Source organism: Melanotaenia boesemani, chromosome 24 (genome assembly GCF_017639745.1).
Source record: "Melanotaenia boesemani isolate fMelBoe1 chromosome 24, fMelBoe1.pri, whole genome shotgun sequence".
In the NCBI taxonomy this organism is placed as follows: domain Eukaryota; kingdom Metazoa; phylum Chordata; class Actinopteri; order Atheriniformes; family Melanotaeniidae; genus Melanotaenia; species Melanotaenia boesemani.
The window spans coordinates 2,261,087-2,280,267 of record NC_055705.1 but is presented as its reverse complement, the minus strand read 5'-3'; the positions used below and the strand labels follow the sequence as shown (position 1 = coordinate 2,280,267).

Sequence of the window (19,181 nt, the reverse complement as noted above, 5' to 3'; positions counted from 1 at the left end):
CTTTTCACCCTGGCAACACTTTTACTTTTATACTTTAAGTAATTTTAAACCAGTACTTTTACACTTTTACTTAGGTAAAAACTTGGAGTTGATACTTTTCTTCTACAGAAGTCTTTTTAAACCTGAGTAATGAATGTGCGTAACACCGGAGCAGGAGAAATCCTCCATCTGCTCCTGACTGGAGCAAGTTGCTTCCATCTTCACCTGCTGAGAGACTTTAGGAAACTCTTATTTTTGTCATATTTTCAGCTGGTGTTTTCCAACGAATGCACTCTGTCCTCTGACGGAAACCTGTGTGTGCGTGCACGTGTGTGTGCTTACTGCCATGGACACACGGAGCAGCTATGACATGCCGTCATGTAAAACAGATCAATAGCATCAGACTGTTTTTATAAAAAGGAGGACGTGTAAACTTGTTGTAGAGGAAATGTGACTTTAAATGATCATGTCGGATTAATTTTAGAGTACATACGTGTGGTGACATTGTTATACCCCTGAATTAGGGAAGAAAAAATCACGCGAGCGATTAATACTGCTTCCCTCATGCAGTGGGTTCATTGCAATGTACAAATAAACAATATTGAACAAATATACATTGCTGTTCTTCTGCCATTACAATCAATGGGAGAGAAAAACAAGACATATTGTATAAAAACTACAAATAAAGTTGTAAAAAAAATAAGTAGGCTACTGCTATATATACTGATCTATATATATTTATATATATATATATTTATATTTATATATTATGGCTGGGCGCTTTAACGCAATGCTTAATTAATAGCATTAAGCAGAAACATACCTTTACTGAACCTTTTTTAAACTGACCTTGGACCTTAGAGTTGGCTGCAAGGGGTGAAAATTCAGCATTCTCAAATTGGCACCATTTTCACACTACAGCTTCCTGCTCCCCCCTGAGGTCCCTATTTTCAATCTTGAGCCCAATTGTACAAAGTGCAGGCACCTTATGTCCTCTGTATACTTGCCCACTAAAGTTGTCCAAAGTTGTTACGGCCCCTGGCCTGTTACGCTGGAGCCGTGTATGCAAATCCTGCTGAGCTGGAGCGACTCAAGTATTGACTGTGAAATCTGCACCGATACTCCTCCCTCCTCCATCGGGATTGGTTAACTACAGTTCCAGATCATTTCAGCTGAGTCAAGCGGATGGACTCCTCGCCCATATAAGCCCGTGATCAGCTACAGTTGTGGCAGATATGTACCCTTCGGCACACAGTTAGTAGAGATGGGATTTATGGGTCTTTGAAGGGAGCCTGATCTTGAGGAGCCGTTCCTTTCAAAGAGCCATTCAAAAGACTGGCTCATTCTCACAATATCTTACAAAATTTCACAATATATAAGAATGACAAACAATCAAAATATGTACCTATATGAAATCTACTATACAAGATTAAAAAATTATAGAAAAAATATAAATAAAAAAAAGGATAAACCTGAGCAGTCAGTGCAAATTCTTGTTTTGGATAGAACTCACAGTTTTTGTTTCCAAACAATACTCTCTGCCTACAGATGCTTCACATGAATGGAGCGTGATGTCTATGATGTCACAAATGTTATTTATTATAATTTTATTTTACTCAACTGTACTACTTCTTATTTACTTATTTATTCATTCATTCAGTAATTTTTTGCTGGAAAGGGGGGATAGAGATATGCACTGAGATATGCATAAATGTTTTTAATCATGTAAAGAACTTTGTGTTGCCTATGGCATGAAAAGCGCTTTATAAATAAAGTTTGATTTGATTTGATGAAGGCAGTGTCAAAAATTTGTATATAAAAAGAATGGCTCACAAATGAACGGCTCACAGCTGTGAATCTGGAGACAGCCCTGCAAATATCACTGGTGATATATCTACTTTGTCATATAACAGCAGCTCCTGCATCCCAGGTGTCTGTAAAAAGGCTGGGTGGTAAGAGAACACCACTGAAATTAAGAAGAAACACTCCCCATCGGGGAATCAAACCCCAGTCTTTTTCGTGACAGGCAGAGATACTGGCCACTATACTAATGAGGAATGCCATGTGGCTCTGAAAGAGTCATGGACAGCTGCTTCGTCATGGTGATGTTCAACGGTTGAGTTGCGGGAGAGAGTGAAGGGTGCTTAAGGGTGGTTGAGGGGATTCGGCTGGTGAGCCTGGGGCCGCTGTAGTGGTAGGCTGTCTGATGGTCGGCAGGAGGCCAGGGTGGATGGAGGAGGTCCTGCAAGGTGCAGCTGGTTGGAGGTGAAAGACTAAAAAAAAATAAAAATCTGTAACTTCCCAGATGGCCAAAATGACACTTTTTGGAGTAAAATTAGGGCTTCTGGACAAAGTTAACATTACAGGCAGTGTAAATGGACTAAATGACACGTTGCGGACAGTTAAGGGCCAGGAGCCCCCTCTCTCCACAGGGTGAATGCCACAAAATGGAGCTTGATAGCCACACATCATCTGATAGTTCATGGTGATCCTCATTCCTTGTTTATCTGTCAAAATCTTCATTTCAGGCAGCAGGGCAAAAAAACACAAGAGCACTTTGCTGTGACTCAACAATTGAACATCAGCATGGAGAAGTAGACCTCCATACGCAGAATAAACAATATTCTACTAAATTGTATAGTTTATCTTTGGTAGCAGTTATGAAGCTTTTGGAGCTATGCAGCATTCCTCATTAGTATAGTGACCAGTATCTCTTTCTGACATGCAGAAGACCGGAGTTTGTCACCTGGATACTTCTCACACGGAGCAGGACATGGCGAACAATACCACTGAATAAGATTTAGTGCTTTGCTTGCAGGATGTAAAATGCCTGATGAGAATCTCTATTGTCCCAAGATGACCAGTTCTTCCATATTAATATCCGCACTGTTTATTTGACTGTATGAATAGCGGGGAAGAGACAGTCAGACAGAATATGATGAAGCATTTGTTCTTGGCTTTCAGAATATATTCTGAAACGTTATCTGTCATGTTGTGTCTCTGACAGATGGGTATCATTACCTTGGAGCTGGTGGTGTGGGTTTTGACCTATTTCTGCACATTTTTAGAAATGTACAGTTCATTGCTGAATTGCATGTTTGTAGCAGTGTGTTTAAGTGTTAACAATCTTCATCAAAGGTATTTTTCTGCCCAGTTCAAAACCGGGCGGAAACATAGATTTTGCCTGAATCATACTTTTTGTATTAGCCATTACACCACAAAAATAAACAACAAAACAGAGAATTATGACATCTAAAAGTTTACACAAACAGCATATACAATGTTACAAAAATTTGTTTGGGTTTTGTTTGTAATTTCTGAGGTTTGAAGCTCATTTGAAAAAGATCAAACAGTGAAATCAAAGTGAAATATGACAGTATAAATGTTACACAAAGAATATACACAAACCAGTTTTATCAAAGAGAATTATGGCATCATAAAGGTTAAAGGTGGCAGAAAGCATTGACAGGAGAATATGACATCACAAAGGTGGCACTGACAACATACGCATATCAAAGAGTGACATCACACTGATAAATATTACATTATAACTGTGGCACAAAGACAATATGCAGATAAAACAGTGACATCACAGAGGAATATGACATCATAAAGGTGGCATAAAGAACACACAAATATCAAACAGTGACATCAAAGAGAGATATGACACCATAAAGGTGGCACAAAGTATACAAGTTGTAATCTTTTCCAATGAAGCTCTGGCAGCTTGTAACAAAAGCAGAATGGTCTTTTTAACTGAGCCATATTCTCTTACCACCCAACCCTTTCTAAGACACAAAAACACACACAACACTTGGCAATGTCTTGAAAGTGTGTTGAGACTGTAGTTTGCCAAACAGCTTTTCTGGTGCAGATACCTTCTCACAGTCAAAATGCTCTAGATTGCCACCTGGATACTCCTGATATGGAGCAGGACATGACACATACTCCGTACACTACAACATTTAATGCTTTGTTTGCAGGATGTCCAGAATGTCTGATGAGAGTCTGTATTGCCCCAAAATCACCAGTACTTCCATATTAATATCAGCACTGTGTATTTGAATGTATGAAGAATGGAGAAGAGACAGTCAGATAGGGTTTGAGGAAGCAACTGCTTTTTTTGAACATTTGTTTGCAGTGTATCTTCAGAAACGTTACCTGTGTGTTGGCCCATCTTCTTGCTCTGAAAGATGGGTATCATTACCAGGGAACGGTGGTGTGATCTCTGGCTCAATCTGCCCACTTCTTGTAAGAATTTCTTTTAGAATATTTCATTTGTATGTGTGTAGTGGTTTCAGAAGAACAGAATGTTTCTGCCTGGTTTCGAACTGTTGGCTGATAGATGCTACACCACAGAAACCGCTCGAAAGCTGATTCGTCGCTGGTTACTTTAACACTTTGGTCCAGCTTTCAAATAACACTGTTATAATAAGGCAATCACTGTTTGGTCTATAACAGATGAGGTGGCTCAGCTACGTCCCACCGGAAAGAGGCCCCGGGGAAGACCCAGGACACACTGGACAGACTACATCTCGCGGCTGGTCTGGGAACGCCTCGATATCCCCCCCGGATGAGCTGGTGAATGTGGCTGGGGAGAGGGAAGTCTGGGTTTCCCTGCTTAGGCAGCTGCCTCCGCGACCCGACTCTGGTTAAGTGTCAGATAATGATGGATGTAAGGTGTAGGACGTGCGTGTGCATGCTTTAATAAATCTGAAAGTTTTTGTGCGCCACATTTCCTTTTTGTGCTCTAGATGCCACCTGTAGTTTGCTGTGCTATGGACAGTTTGCTGTGCTATGGACAGTTTGATGTGCTATGGACAGTTTGATGAATGAGGCACCAGAACTGAAAGAAATAACAGACTGGAGACAGCGTGAACACGGACTATATATCCTTCCTTGCTCTCCAGTCATCTCAATCTCTGATTGGCTAAATTCCGTACCTGTTGCACCTGTGAGTACGCTGTAAAGACAGTCTCACAGCTTCATCCGTTGAAGGTACCTGACCAAGTATCAGTTTTTGATCAAAACTTGTACACCTGACGTGGGGCTCAAACCCACGACTATGAGATTAAGAGGCTCATGCTCTACCAACTGAGCTAGCCTGGCTGCTTATGAAGCAGTATATTCGGAGTAAAGCTCATAAAACAAAACATATAATTAGGAGGGGTTTGCTGAACGGCCTCACATGACTCTAAGTGGATTTATGGTTGTCTGCGTAACCGCCGTAGGCTCAGCATAGCTCCGCAGAGGCTCGACACACACCCCTGGTAATTGATCAGTTTGGGATCACGTGTTGCCGGATATCTGGATCTTCTCGCTGAATTTGTGTGGTAACCACCATTTTTAAAAACACTAGCCAATGGAAGAGAGGCTGATCAAATTATTTCTTTGTTTTCTTCCACAAGCTAATAAAGACGCCATTGCTGTTTAAAACAGAACATACTTGGCAGAGATTTTGATCTTAGATTACAATAAACATCCTAGGAAGTTTGTCAGGAGTGGGATTTGAACCCACGTCTCCTTTTGGAGACCAGAAATCCCTGTTTCAGGGAAGGTAACAGCCCTTGAGTCTGGCGCCTTAGACCACTCGGCCATCGTGACACACATTGAGCCAAATTTGTCATGTGGTAAGGAATCTTCTGAATAGTGTCTGATTTGTAACTATGAAGTTACTGACTAAACCTGACAAGGAGTAAAGTGTAAAACATGACAGCTATAAAAGTACAGTTGTCACAGAACGTCTTGAGATGCATTAAATGATTATTAGAAAAGCTTTTGTTACTTCATTGTTTCCATGACATTTTGGGCCTCAGTGTACTTGGAACTTCACTTACTGTGAAGAGAGAATCTTTTTGATCTTAAATGTGCACCAATACATACTGAAGTTGTCAGAAGTGGGATTTGAACCCACACCTTCACAAGAAACTGCAACAGAAAACAAAAGATGTCCATTGGCAACCCCTGAACATGGATTCTAGGGAGGGCTTGGATAAATTTTACTTTCCCTGCATGGGCTCCCCAAGAGGGGGTTAAAGATACACCGGGGACATCTGTGCGAGCGTCCTCCCCCCTCTAGCCTACAGGGAAGGTAAGAGTGTGTGTACCTCTGACCACCACTGAGACAAAAAATCTTTGATATTTTTACTAAAATTGCAGGACTGCACAAATACACCAGGTGGATGGAGAATCTGTCCAAATCCTCTCCCTTTGTCCATGAGCCCTCCCCGTCTACAAAGTGTAGCATTCACCCCATTCAGGAGGGGCTTCCAGCCCTTACCTGTCAGCAAAAAGGCATTTAGTCCATTTGCAATGCCAGCAATGTTAATTTTGTGTCCAAAACGTGGCATTTTGTCCAAAAAGTGTCATTTTGTGTGTTTGGGAAGTTACAGCTTTTTATATGTGAGTCTTAATCATCCTGCAGACTGGATTTTCCAAGATCCAGTAAGTGGCAGGAAGATCTGTGAGTGATGAAAGAGACTTCTTTAAAAGGGCTATGGGCTGCGCTTTACAGGGACATATAAGAGACCAAAATCACACTTTATATAAAGTTACAGCTTTTTTATGAGAGGCTGGAGACCAAGCAGACATCCAGCCTGCTTCTGCATGGCTGCTGCAGGCCCACCCAACCACCAGCTTCTTTCCATGTCTGCTGGAGACCCAGCAGAACTCCAGTGGCTCTCCATGCCTGTGTGTGCCTGCTGCAGGCCCATCTGGCCCCCAGTTTCACCCCCAGCAACAGCCGGGACCCTACTCGGCCACCAGCACACCTTCAGCAGCTCCTGCATACCTGCAGGAACACCAGCACACATCCATCAACCACTGAATCCCTGTTAGACCATCAGCCTGCTTCAACCCTGCCAGACCTTGAGTACACCTTTGGCCCAGTGCATCCCTGCTGGACATACCAACCCCTTGCTGCTTCCTCTCCTACTGATTTAAATCTGAGCATTCAGCAACAAATATAAAGACATGTGGTTCACATTTCCAAGGCTGGGCATAGAGGAGGCCACCAGGCTCTCTCCGAGGAGGTGGGGGGGAGCAGGGCAAGAGCCTTGAGGAAGAGAGGGAGATGCCCGGTCAAAGCTCCGTCCAGCATGGACTAAAACAGCACTGACAGTCCAGAAACAATTCCAAATGAAGGAATTTTTAAACACAAAGTAGTTTCTCAAGACAAGCATGTTGCTCATGGATCTATTGTCTGACACAGAGTGCAGTCGTGACTGGTTCTGGCCTGTATAGCAGCAGCCACTCTCCATCTTCCTGGTACTGCTACCACCACCGGACCGTACCGGCTTACTTTCACCCCGTTTACTGTTCATTTGAAAAGTAGAAAAAATAGCGGTTCATGGTTCACACCGTCAATGTTTACTTCAAAGTTTTGTGTTTAGCAGGACCTTCTCTAACACAGTAGCTGCTGGTGGTTGACAGGGTTTATACTTCACATATGCAGGGGCGGGTCTAGAAAAGTTCTGATGGGGGCCAGGCAGGAACACTTATAAATGTTCATATTTTTTATGAAATATTGAACTGATCATTACAACTAAAGTGATCATCTAATGTAAACAAGTGGAGAAAAACTTGAATAAAAAGTATTTTCTTTGGGTGATGCTGCTGTAGGACTTTTATCACTGCTGCACAAACACACTTCAATGATAAAAGAAAAACATGTTTTTATTCAGATCATCAGTTTTATCAGAGTTTCTTCACCAATGTTGGCTGTTTAACTTCAGTCGTCACATCTGCTGGTTTTATGACAGATATTATCACCATGGAGACGGTTGGTGAGACGATGATACATGAATTCTAAATTATGATATAGATCATGGTAAAAATGATTAAGAACAACAGATAAAAGTACTTTACATGCTGCATTTACTGACCATTGTACATCTGACAGTTATCCAAGGGAAGGTCAGTCAACAGTAAATATCTGTAGCATTGGCTCTTTTTGTTGATGTAAAACAGTAAAAACAGGAAGATTTCAGGCATATAAAAACTCCTGAATGGTAATTAATCATGAGCAATTTGGAAGCTGTTATTAATCTGATTAAATATTTTAATCATTTGACAGCCCTAATTTTACTTTAATTTTATATTATATTATATTATATTATATTATATTATATTATATTATTATATATTATGTTTTATTATATTATATTATATTATATTATATTATATTATATTATATCATATTATATTATATTAGATTATATTATATTATATTTTATTTTATTTTATTTTATTTTATTTTATTTTATTATATTATATTATATTTTATTATATTATATTATATTATATTATATTATATTTTATTATATTATATTATATTATATTATATTATATTATATTATATTATATTATATTATATTATATTATCATGCAGATGTTTTTATGGCTGAATGGGAGCCTGCTGGCCTGGATAAATGTATTAAAACCACCTGATCAACTACAGATTTCTGGATGATATCTGGGGATCTGGACCCACTCTTTGGAGGACATTAACACATTCATCCACACACTCAACAGACATAACCCCTCCATCAAACTCAATTTCAGAAATGAACACAAGTACTAGGGGGCACTCTTGGACCTTCCTCAGGTCCTGTTTTAAAACATTTCTCCAGGTAAATCCCATCCAGGTCTCAGCTGCTCTCCCATTTATCACCACCTTCTCTCCACACAGTGAGGCTGGTGGGAAAAATCTAAAATACTTTTAATTCAGCAGAACTTCCAGAGGAGATTAAACACCCATCAACATCTGGTCCAGCACTTTGCGTTCCATGGCTGGGATGCAGTGCAGGCCTTAGTCCTGGACTGCAATCCACACTAGACTGATGCACAGAGGAGGGCTGAGAGGGACTGGGTTGGCAGGCTGGGAACCACCTTTCCTCATGGCCTGAACAAGAGGATGTTTCTCCGTCCTTGATCTGGTCCCCTCCCTGCAGTCCCTCCTCCCTCTACCTCACTCAATCACCTGACTTCCTGACATAACTCTAACTGATTATTAGCTTGTTTTGGTAAATACAGTCAGCTGTTTTCATTTTTATCTCGCCGTCTGACCTGAATTAGGCAGTGAAAATGCTCATATATCTATTTGTGGGGAAAATAATAGTGTAATGGTTGGATACTGGACTAAACTTCTTGTTTATTTTCTGGATGCAGATGATTTGCTGGAGTCACTGACTGCATTTAGCAGCTCTGTCCTGCTTGATTCAAACGCTGCACAAGCTCTTCTCTGTTCATACCACTACCATGTCAGGTGGTTTCATTAGGAGACACAAACACCTTCGGAAACCTGCCGGTTGGTGCTGAAGCTCAGTCTTTTTCCCAGTGAAATTAAAGCCTGTCAACATCAACTCATACATGACTGTAGAAGTCTCTCTGTAGCAGTGAGGACCCTGGTTATTGATAGAAATCTAATGGAGCGCATAAATAAGGCACTCTTCTTGAGCTTTGTGGAAGTGAAGAAAGGAACATGAGGGCAGCAATGGAAAAGTTACATTCTCTGACCAACCTTCAATTACTTGCTGCACTGACACAACACAATAACAACAGCCCGGCGGGTTTCCTGGCTTGTGATGTTTTTCAACTTGTAACTGCAATGGAAGAGAAACTAAAATGTCTTTGTTTCATCTCATAAACTTGGTCCAACTTTTTACATCACACGCTAGAAAGAAATGCATTTAGATTCATAAACTCACTGTTCATGCAGACGCCGGAGGTCGTTGGTGGCACTGTTAATCGGTCTTCCATTTCTCACCAGAAACAGTCGTTCATGTCCATCTGCGTCTTCGTCCACCACGTCTTTGATACAGTCTGGTCGTACTGACATGTAGTACTGGTCAATTATCTGTGGAGACAAGGAGTTGAAGAAATGAATGAAAGGGAGGAAATGCAGACGTGGATCTTGGTCCACATTTATGGACAGTGATGTTCAAATCAAATTTACAGCGTTTTCAGACCCTTCTAGCATCTCAAATTAGTGTCTAGTGACAAATCTAGTGGATTTTTCTGGTATTATTGGAGACTGACGTGAAAGCATGTTTACTTCTTCTCAATGAGTAGCGAGTGCTGCTGCAGGCCCCTCCCCCATCCAAAATAACACAGGAGGCTTGGAGCCAAAGCAGCACCCAGCTCCCAGCTGCAGTCAGAACAAATGTTCACCTTTGCTCCAGGACCAGAATCAAAGCTGCTGCTGGCTGATCCTGTCCTGGCTTACCGTCAGATATTATTGCCTATTAATGACGAGTGTGGAGGAAAAAATTAAAGAATTTAAAAGATCTGTAACATGTTCCAGGCTCTTAATCAGAGAACAGCTGGAGCTGCAAGTTAAAGTACTTAGAGTGACACTTTAACTTTAGGTCTGTTCATTTTGGGCCAGGAATATTTTTTCCTTTTCAACTGTTTTGAAATTAAATGCATTTTAATACATTTTTCCAGATATCACTAGAGCTTAAGGTTACAATATTAATGTCTGTGTCTATTATTTGACTCATTTGTCTACTAAAATAAATTTAAATAAAAAATTATAAATAAATTATAAATAACACTTTTTTAGGGGACAAAATGTGGCAATTAAAAGAACAGCATGTGTTATCATTGTGTGTATATAAAACATAAAAGTTTATTTCTTTAGCAGCATTGTGCTGTGAGCCATATAAACACTTCATTTGCTGCTTTTTGTGAACTTTCTATCTAAATTAGATGTTTCTGCTTATATCAGCCTCATACAGCTAGCAGATGGCTAAAAGCTAGCAGGTGGCTAACAGCTAACAGGTTCATGAACTGTGTAACAGTGTTTGTATGTGTGAATGTGTTTCAATGTTGACCAGTTGTATTATTCTCGCTTTGGGTGATTTATGAGCCCTCACAAAACTCAGAATCCTTGTAGGAAAGAAGTACCACTTCAGCGACCACCCATGTATTTTAAATTTAGAGCAACCATTTAACAAATCCCATATGCATTCAAACAGCACCGGTGGTTTCACAAAACCCCCATCCCAATTTCAGCCCTTCATACCTGTCTTATGTTTAAGTTTCTGTTGTATATACTTATTGCCAATCTTGTCAGCAGCACATTTCCAGGACCACCACACAGAAACCTTTCTTGTCACAAATCTATCTAATATCTTATCACCTAAAACATTTTTTTTACCATGGTGCATGCTTCATCCACACTGAAACTCTTAAGACAAACACTTGTTCCCTAATTCAGCTGCTAGCTCATACCAGATATGTTTTCAAGGACTTTGGGGATAAATAGAAGGTAATAATATCTCTGCAGTTGGCAAGAAGCTAAGAATATCAACATGGGGCTGTTAAAGCATTGGATCCATTACAATCACGTTAAAGGCCTGCATTACATAACCAGAAGACATGGTCAAGCACAGAAGTGACAATGAGGGTATCAACAAAACTGTACAAGGCTCCAATCTGCCATAAGAGTCTGACAATCCACATAATACTGACTGTGTCCTCCTTATACCCCTAAAGGAGCTTTGTCCAGTCAGCTTCATCTTGCAGGCAGACGGACTGGCTCGTTGGTCTAGGGGTATGATTCTCGCTTCGGGTGTGAGAGGTCCCGGGTTCAAATCCCGGACGAGCCCCTAAATTACAGATGTTTAACATAGAAAGTAGATGCTGATTATAAACAATTCAGGTGGTTTTAATACATTTATTCAGAGCACCATTCAGTCATCAGAACATCTGCAGTATAATATAATCATCTCACCAACCGTTTCCATGGTGATCATATCTGTCATAAAACCACCAGATGTGATGAGTGAAGAAAAAACAGCTAACATTGATGAAGGAATTGATAAAACTGATGATCTGGATAAAAACACATTTTTCCCTTTATCATTGAAGTGTGATTGCAGCAGTGATAAATATCCTACAGCAGCATCACCCAAAGTAAACACTTTTTTCAACTGATGTTCCAAGGTCCAGTAAATGACAAGAAGATCTGTGAGTGATGAATGAGACTTCTTTAGAAAGGTAATGGGCTGGGCATTTCGGGGACATATGAGTGACCAAATAACACTTTATATAAAGGAACAGCTTTTTAATGCGAGACTGGAGGCCAAGCAGACATCCAGCCTGCTTGTGCATGGCTACTGCAGGTCCATCCAACCACCAGCTTCTCTCTGTGTACTGGAGACCCAGCAGACCTCAAGTGGCTCTTCATGCTTGTGCATGGCTGCTGCAGTCCCACCTAATCTCCAGCTTGACCAGCAGCAGCTCTCCGTGTGTGCTGGAGACCCAACAGAGCTCTAGCAGCTGTACATGCTGCAGCCACACACAGGTCCAGTAGGGATCCAGCTGTTGCTGGAGATGAAACTGGGGATCAGATGGGCCTGCCGCAGCCATGCACAAGCAGGCTGGATGTCTGCTTGTCCTCCAGCCCCGCTTAAAAAAGCTGTATATAAAGTGTGATTTTGGTTACTGTCCCTGGAAAAACCAGCTCATAACCTTTCCAAAGAAGTCTCATTCATCACTGACAGATCTTCTTGTCATTTACTGAATCTTGGAACATCAGTAGAAAAATCCAGTCTGCAGGATGATTAAGACTCACATAAAAGAAATGTTGTAGCTTCTTAAATGGACAAAATGACACATTTTAAATACAAAACAGGGTTTCTGGACAAATTTTTACATCGCTGGCCTTGCAGATGGACAAAATGGTACTTTGCTGATGGGTAAGGGAATTTTTTGCAAAAATATGAAAGATTTTATATATTAGTGATGGTCAGACGTACGTGCATGCTTACCTTTCCTGTAGGCTAGAGGGGGGAGGGATGCTCACACAAATGCCCCCGGTGTATCTTTACACCCCCTTGGGGAGCCCATGCGAGGAAGGTGAAGTTTGTCCAAAAACCCTCCCAAGACCCATTTTCATGGATTGCCTTTATTTCCATTGCAGTCTCTTCTGGAGGGGTGGGTTCAAATCCCACTTCTGACAACTTCAGTATGTATTGGTGCACATTTAAAATAAAAAAGATCCTCTCTTTGCAGAGTTCCAAGTACACTGAGGCCCATTTCTGTAAGAAGCCATAGTCACGTCATGCGATCCATTACACATCTCCTAATCAGACTTTTTGTTTCATGGCTTTTTTCTGAACAGTTTACCTCAAATGTGGCCCAGCTCGCTCCGTCGGTAGAGCATGAGACTCTAAATCTCAGGGTTGTGGGTTTGAGCCCCACGTTGGGTGTTGAAATTTTGATCATAAAGTGATGCTTGGTCAGGAACCTTCAGCTGATCGCTTCCTTGGAGAACATCTACAGCTACGAATCTTTACAGCGTGTTTACAGGTGCAACAGATTATGATTTGACATGGACACAACTACACCAAATAACCAGAAAAAACTAGGTGAGCTGAAGTCATCCTTTCCTTGCTGCTCTCACACACTGACGACTATACACAAGTCTTACTAAACATTAAAAGTTTTGCAGCATTTTATTGCTCAGAGTTCATCATTAACAAATAACAACATCAACAACTCATAACTTCACATCAACAACTATAAACAGATTTCCAGGGGCAACAAAATCTCATGGAAAAAATGAAGTGACAAAAGCTTTTCTAATAGTCGTTTAAGTCATTCTTCTGTGACAACTGTATTTTTATTGCTGTCATGTTTAAGGTTTTACTCCTTGTCAGGTTTCAGAGGTTTTCAACATCAGGTATGTTGCATGTCAGATACGACTCAGGCTGAACGGCCTAAGACGCCAAACACAGCGGTTGTTTCCTTCTATAAAACAGGGAATTCTGGTCTCTAAAAGGAGCTGTGGGTTCAAATCCCACCCTGACAGACTCTCCTCCTACGAGGTTAATCATCTACTAGTTTTACATGTTTATCAGCAGAGTGGTCTCAAGCTAGGTACACAAAGATTATCGGGCTGTTGTGGACTGACTCTTAGATTACTTTAGGATTACTGATGATTCATTTATTAAGTTTACTGTGGCTTTTATAGGCCTATGATTAGAAGTGTGCTGATGCTTTCTAAACACCAGCTATTTATTAAGTAACTAATAAATATTGGGTCTGTTATTGATTATTTTTGACTATTGTAGCGGTGGATTATTGGTCTGAGTGGATTATTGATCAGGATGGATGAACTCAGGTGAGTTAGTTTCCGTCTCTTTTGCAGCATTTAATAGAAAATTAGTTGTAACAATAAAGTTTTCTAATTTGAGTATTATACTAGGTATAAAAACTAGATTTGTTGCTGTAATTTGTTGACTGTTTGAGCTGCATCAGTGTAATAAGTCATTTCCCTCCGTGCTCTATTGTTTCCTCTGTCTCTTCTACTTAATCTCTTTCCATCTGATGAGAGTTCCAGTAAAGTCAAACTGGTCTTGGGGAGGGTGAAGCTCTGAAATGAGCATCAGACTGGTGAGGTGTGTGTTACCCAGTCATAGTGATGGACAGCTGTGTGTAATAATGTGTAGTGAAGGTTTGCATCGGAGCCATAAATCTAAAAGCAGGGAGAGGACTTCCACTACAGATTCATCTCTCTCCTTCTCTCTAAGCTCTGAGCTTCCTCTGCTGTCGCAGCGTCGCTCCCGCTGGTAAACCAAACGTTGGCGATTTCCTGCCGTAAGACGATGCATTCATGGACAGCTGGTTTAAATGTAAATCTGGCCTCACATCGTCTGAAGAGAAAACAGAAGAAACGATCAGCGCTAGTAGCGGTGCTGGTGTCAGTGATGTGGTAGCGTTGGTGCCGGTAACGTTACCAAGCAGCCCAAATAAAAGTTTCAGGCTAACCGGCTCAGAATAAATCCGTGGCTTGAAAATAACGGTGGTGACATCAACCACACAATTTAATGTTCGGTGTTTTGCTGTTTCCATGGTGTTTCTAACACAGCAGCTGTAAAGAAAACAGAGGCGCTCTGTTTGAAGAGGAAATGAACAGGTTTCTTAAAACTTTATAACTTAATAGCACAAAACTACCGAGTCCGTCTGATGAGATCGATAGAAAAAAGTTATCATGTGATCAAGCATTATTAGCGTGTGGAAGAGATCATTAACTTGAGGAAACGTATTAGTTAAACCCACAATTATCATTTCATGTGGTTGTATTTTAACGTTGAGAGTAATTATAGAAAATTAACTGAGCTAACTGGGTTGTTGAGGTGTTGTTGGGTGCCCACAATTTAAGGATGCGTGGCCCTAGTTTTTTTCTTTTTTTTCTATCGATGTCACCAAACGTTTTCGGTACTAAATGAACTGGCTTGTGCAATTTTTACTCATCTGGTTAAATTAATGAAAAAGATGGAGCATCCTTCTGATAAAGCCAAAGTTAAATTAACAACATAGAGCCTTACTTTTCTTTCTTAAAAAAGGGACAACGTGTGGACATTAATTACAATGGCTCTGAATGTCCAAAGCCTTGGGGACCCTCTGTGCTCTTTGTGGGTCCTGGACCCCATGTTGGAAACCACTGAGATGGCAGTGCTGACCGGAGAACCAGTAATCTCCACCTTCCATGACTTGTTTCTGTAAAACAGAGTCTAAGTAACTTGTATTAACAACCCACTTTTAAACAGCTGATGTGTGATTGCAGTTTACCTGAGACACTTTCCTGGCCATGGCGACATTCGGCTCTGCAGCTGCAACATGTGAACCACCAAGTCTTGGTTTGGTAAACTGAAAGGTAAGAACTGTGTAACGAGAGGCCGTTTACTGAACTAAATATATTTATCTGTAGCCAAGAGAACTAATATTAAACATCTGTCATTGTGAAATAGAGCTTATAATGTTTTAAACTGTTTACCTGTTCACATTCGTTCTGCTTGTAAAGCTGGTATTGTGATAACTGTGTGGGGTATTTTAGTGACGCTGGCCCTTTAAGAGCAGCTCCAGACTAGAGCACGCAGGCTCGTAGGTTTCCGTCACACCGCGTGCTGCCAGCAGGAGTACTGGAGTAGTGATGTACGATGCCACTCGCTTTCTTTCTGATCCGATACCAAGTAAAATACAAGCCAGTATCAGCGATACCGATCTGATACCGGTCTGATACCGGTCTGATACCGATCCGATACCGGTCTGATACCGATCCGATACCGGTCTGATACCGGTCTGATACCGATCCGATACCGGTCTGATACCGATCCGATACTGGTCTGATACCGGTACTTTGTCCAGAAACTTCATGTGTTTGGAAAATTACTTTGAGAGCAGCTCCACTGAGGGGAAAGGAAGGGGTAGTAACTTTTTCATAGAATACTTTGTGAATCAAACTGAAATTACCAGTAAATTGGATAAATAAATACATAAATACCACATTAACTGCATGTTTGTCAACACCTACATATTAAAATATTTAGTTACATCAGTCTGAACAAATGAGAGGGATTGATGTTTTGTCTTTCTATCCTATTAAATATTTTTCATCCGTTTTTGTATTTTTAAAAACCCTACAATGGCTGCTTTACTGAGTATTTAATGACAGCAGCCTTACCGACTGAATCTAGGCCTGTTGAACTGATGTGAGCTGATCTCAGGACACATTTCACTCCAAGCTGAACTCATACAGATATTTATTGCAGCGTTTTCTTATTTCATAACCGTATTTAATGCTGTACATAACAGAACAGGATGCAGTCGTCTTTAGAACGAAGGGAACTCCTGTTGTTTGAACATCAACACAAAATCTGTCAGGTGGTTCGCCCAGGGCACAAAACTAGCCAGGACCACCTCTGTCTTAAACCCAGCAGACAGATGAAACCACTTTCCAACATGTAGCATCAGTGGTCCACAGCTCCACGTTTCCTCCCTCTGAATAGGGGTTAGTACTTGCTAACTTTGGCAACCCTGGTTTGCGGACGAGATCGACCACCTGAACTGAATGGGCCACTTTGAAAACCTTTTGCCATTCTATCTTGGAACCTCCATTTTCAGGTGGTTATCCACAATTTGTATTGTGAATGCTTGGCAACAAAATAGACCATACTTCATTTTTGGAGCAAGAATCCATACACGTCTTTCCATTCTGTTACAAGGCAGAAAGCACTGATGTCAATGGAAAGGAACGTGGTCTTAAAAGAAGATTGGCCACTCTTCTGTCAGAGGTTTTCCACCACAGTGGTGATAGCATTAGGATTGTTATTTCACAGAGACTCCTCACCTCCAGAGCTACTCACCACCAGTGATGATCATTTTGCAGTGTGGGAACAATATTCAAATGATGTCTTTGTTTTTTTTTTTGCATGAAGTCAAAAAGGTTGAACAGGACAAAGGCCTTGCTCGTTTCATGTATTCTGGTGATTTCGCAGTGACAGCAAATTGGAACAAACGGTCAGTAGAACACATCTCTTGGTGTCTTCCTCATTTTCTTGGGTCTAGCTCAACTTCAGTACCACCTTAATTAAAGCCCCATCACAACTTTTGCGACATTTTGCGGCTTTTCTGATAAACTGGATCTTTCGAACTTTAAGTGTCACTTTGTAAAAGATAAAGGACCCCTCTTCTCCAGCTCCTTGATCACAAAGACAAACACAAAGGTACAAAAAGTAAAGGTGAGTGGGAAATTTTACTCACCGAAATCATACCACATGGGCCTGGGTAGCTCAGATGGCAGAGCATCAAACTTTTAATCTGAGGGTCCAGGGTTCAAGTCCCTGTTCAGGTGTGTAGAAATGATCTTTCTCACTTCATTGCTCAGCCTCAGTGTTCCCTCTGTCCTTGGGCCCTTAAAGACTGAAGAGATGGAATTTCTCCTTAAAAGGGTCTATGACGTGACGTCTCCTTTTTCTGTCCAACTGAATTTTTCCAGCAAAAAAACCCTCAAAATACATAAAAAGATACTCTGTGTGTGTCCTACCTTCCCTATATATAGACCCACTTTAACTTCTCCAAACCTTTTAGTTATTGGTCATTTTTCTGCTTCTGAAGTGTCAAAACATCATGTGGGGCGACCGTCCAGCCTTCACTGCTATTTGGACATCTGGTTTAAAATCAATTTAAATCAATTTACATATATCCCTTGCCCTATTTGGCATAACTTCTAACATGTTTTGCTTTCATTGATAAAATTATAAAGTATTTGGATAAACATTTCCATCAAAATATATAAATGAATTTTGTCCGGATATGTTTATTTTCTGAAATATCATCCGGGGTGACCGTCAAGAAAAACACAATTTTGAACTTTTATTTTGAAAACACTTCAAGGACAGGATCTTGCATCAGCCAGACACATTTGAGGGACCCAGCAAAACATCTGGGAGGTTAGTAAGTTCTTCTCATACTGGCAAATATATCTTTGTTTTAACTACTGTAATGTACTAGCCACTTTTGGATATCATGTGGGGCGACCGTCCTTAAACTGTAAATAATAAATATTATCTACAAATTCATATTTTGATGATAAATTTGATAGTGACATGTCTTAAAATGTACCTAGCTTGGTTTCTGTAGCTAACTGTTAGCCTGTAATATTTGAATGAATTTGAAAACATCTTCTGGGGTGACCGAGTATCATGTGGGGCGACCACTGCTGAGCTGAGTGTACATGATAAATACTTTTCCTTTATTTTAGTTCCTGTAAATTTATATTTTATACATGATTAATTCATATAAAGTGCATTGTTTCAGCATAACTCTTTGTGTACTTTAATATATATTTTTCAGAATTTAGTCATTTTCCATTCCTATTTAGGAATAAACATTTATTTTTTATTATTGTACAATCTTATGAGAGAAAAGTAAAAACTGCATGGCATGACATTCCATTTAGGAATTAATTAATCACGTTTAACTAGTTTAACCTATTTTCTAGATGCACCATTAACATGTAAAGAAAAGACGGCTCGCTATAGGCAGCGGATCAACTCAGACCTGCAGCAAGAGCAGAATATCTTGCTAGGAAAAGAGAGGTTAAAAAAAACTCTTGGTAACACGCACTTATTTTAGTAGGATTAGGAATAATATTTTCTGCAATATTTTGAACTTAAAAGAGTAGTCCACCAGGGGAGATATTAGGGGAGAACAGCACAGGCGTACAATGTTTGTCTTGTCATGATGGACAGCTCTATGTTGTTCCAGTTACCAGAGAAGAAAGCAAGAGGGCAAGATTTTATATGTGAAGCCAGACGAGTTGTTAGAGAGGGAGAAAAAAACTGAGAAACAAGTGGAAGGCTGCATCCAGGGGATACAGGGAGAGGAAAAAGATGGAAAAGGTGATGCTG

The 19,181-nt window shown here is 40.5% G+C and overlaps 4 non-coding genes across 4 annotated transcripts; 2 read left to right on the top strand and 2 right to left on the bottom strand.

Moving 5' to 3' along the window:
- Positions 1–5,015: 5,015 nt before the first annotated feature.
- Positions 5,016–5,088, bottom strand: trnak-cuu. Its single transcript has one exon. It is a non-coding gene; the product is annotated as a tRNA-Lys (tRNA).
- Positions 5,089–5,472: 384 nt separating this feature from the next.
- trnal-caa lies at positions 5,473–5,583 on the bottom strand. The gene is made up of 2 exons: positions 5,546–5,583; positions 5,473–5,518 (listed from the first exon to the last, which is right to left on the bottom strand). It is a non-coding gene; the product is annotated as a tRNA-Leu (tRNA).
- A 5,936-nt stretch (positions 5,584–11,519) lies between these two features.
- Positions 11,520–11,591, top strand: trnap-cgg. The gene has a single exon. It is a non-coding gene; the product is annotated as a tRNA-Pro (tRNA).
- A 5,959-nt stretch (positions 11,592–17,550) lies between these two features.
- Positions 17,551–17,623, top strand: trnak-uuu. Its single transcript has one exon. It is a non-coding gene; the product is annotated as a tRNA-Lys (tRNA).
- The last annotated feature ends 1,558 nt before the right edge of the window (positions 17,624–19,181 follow it).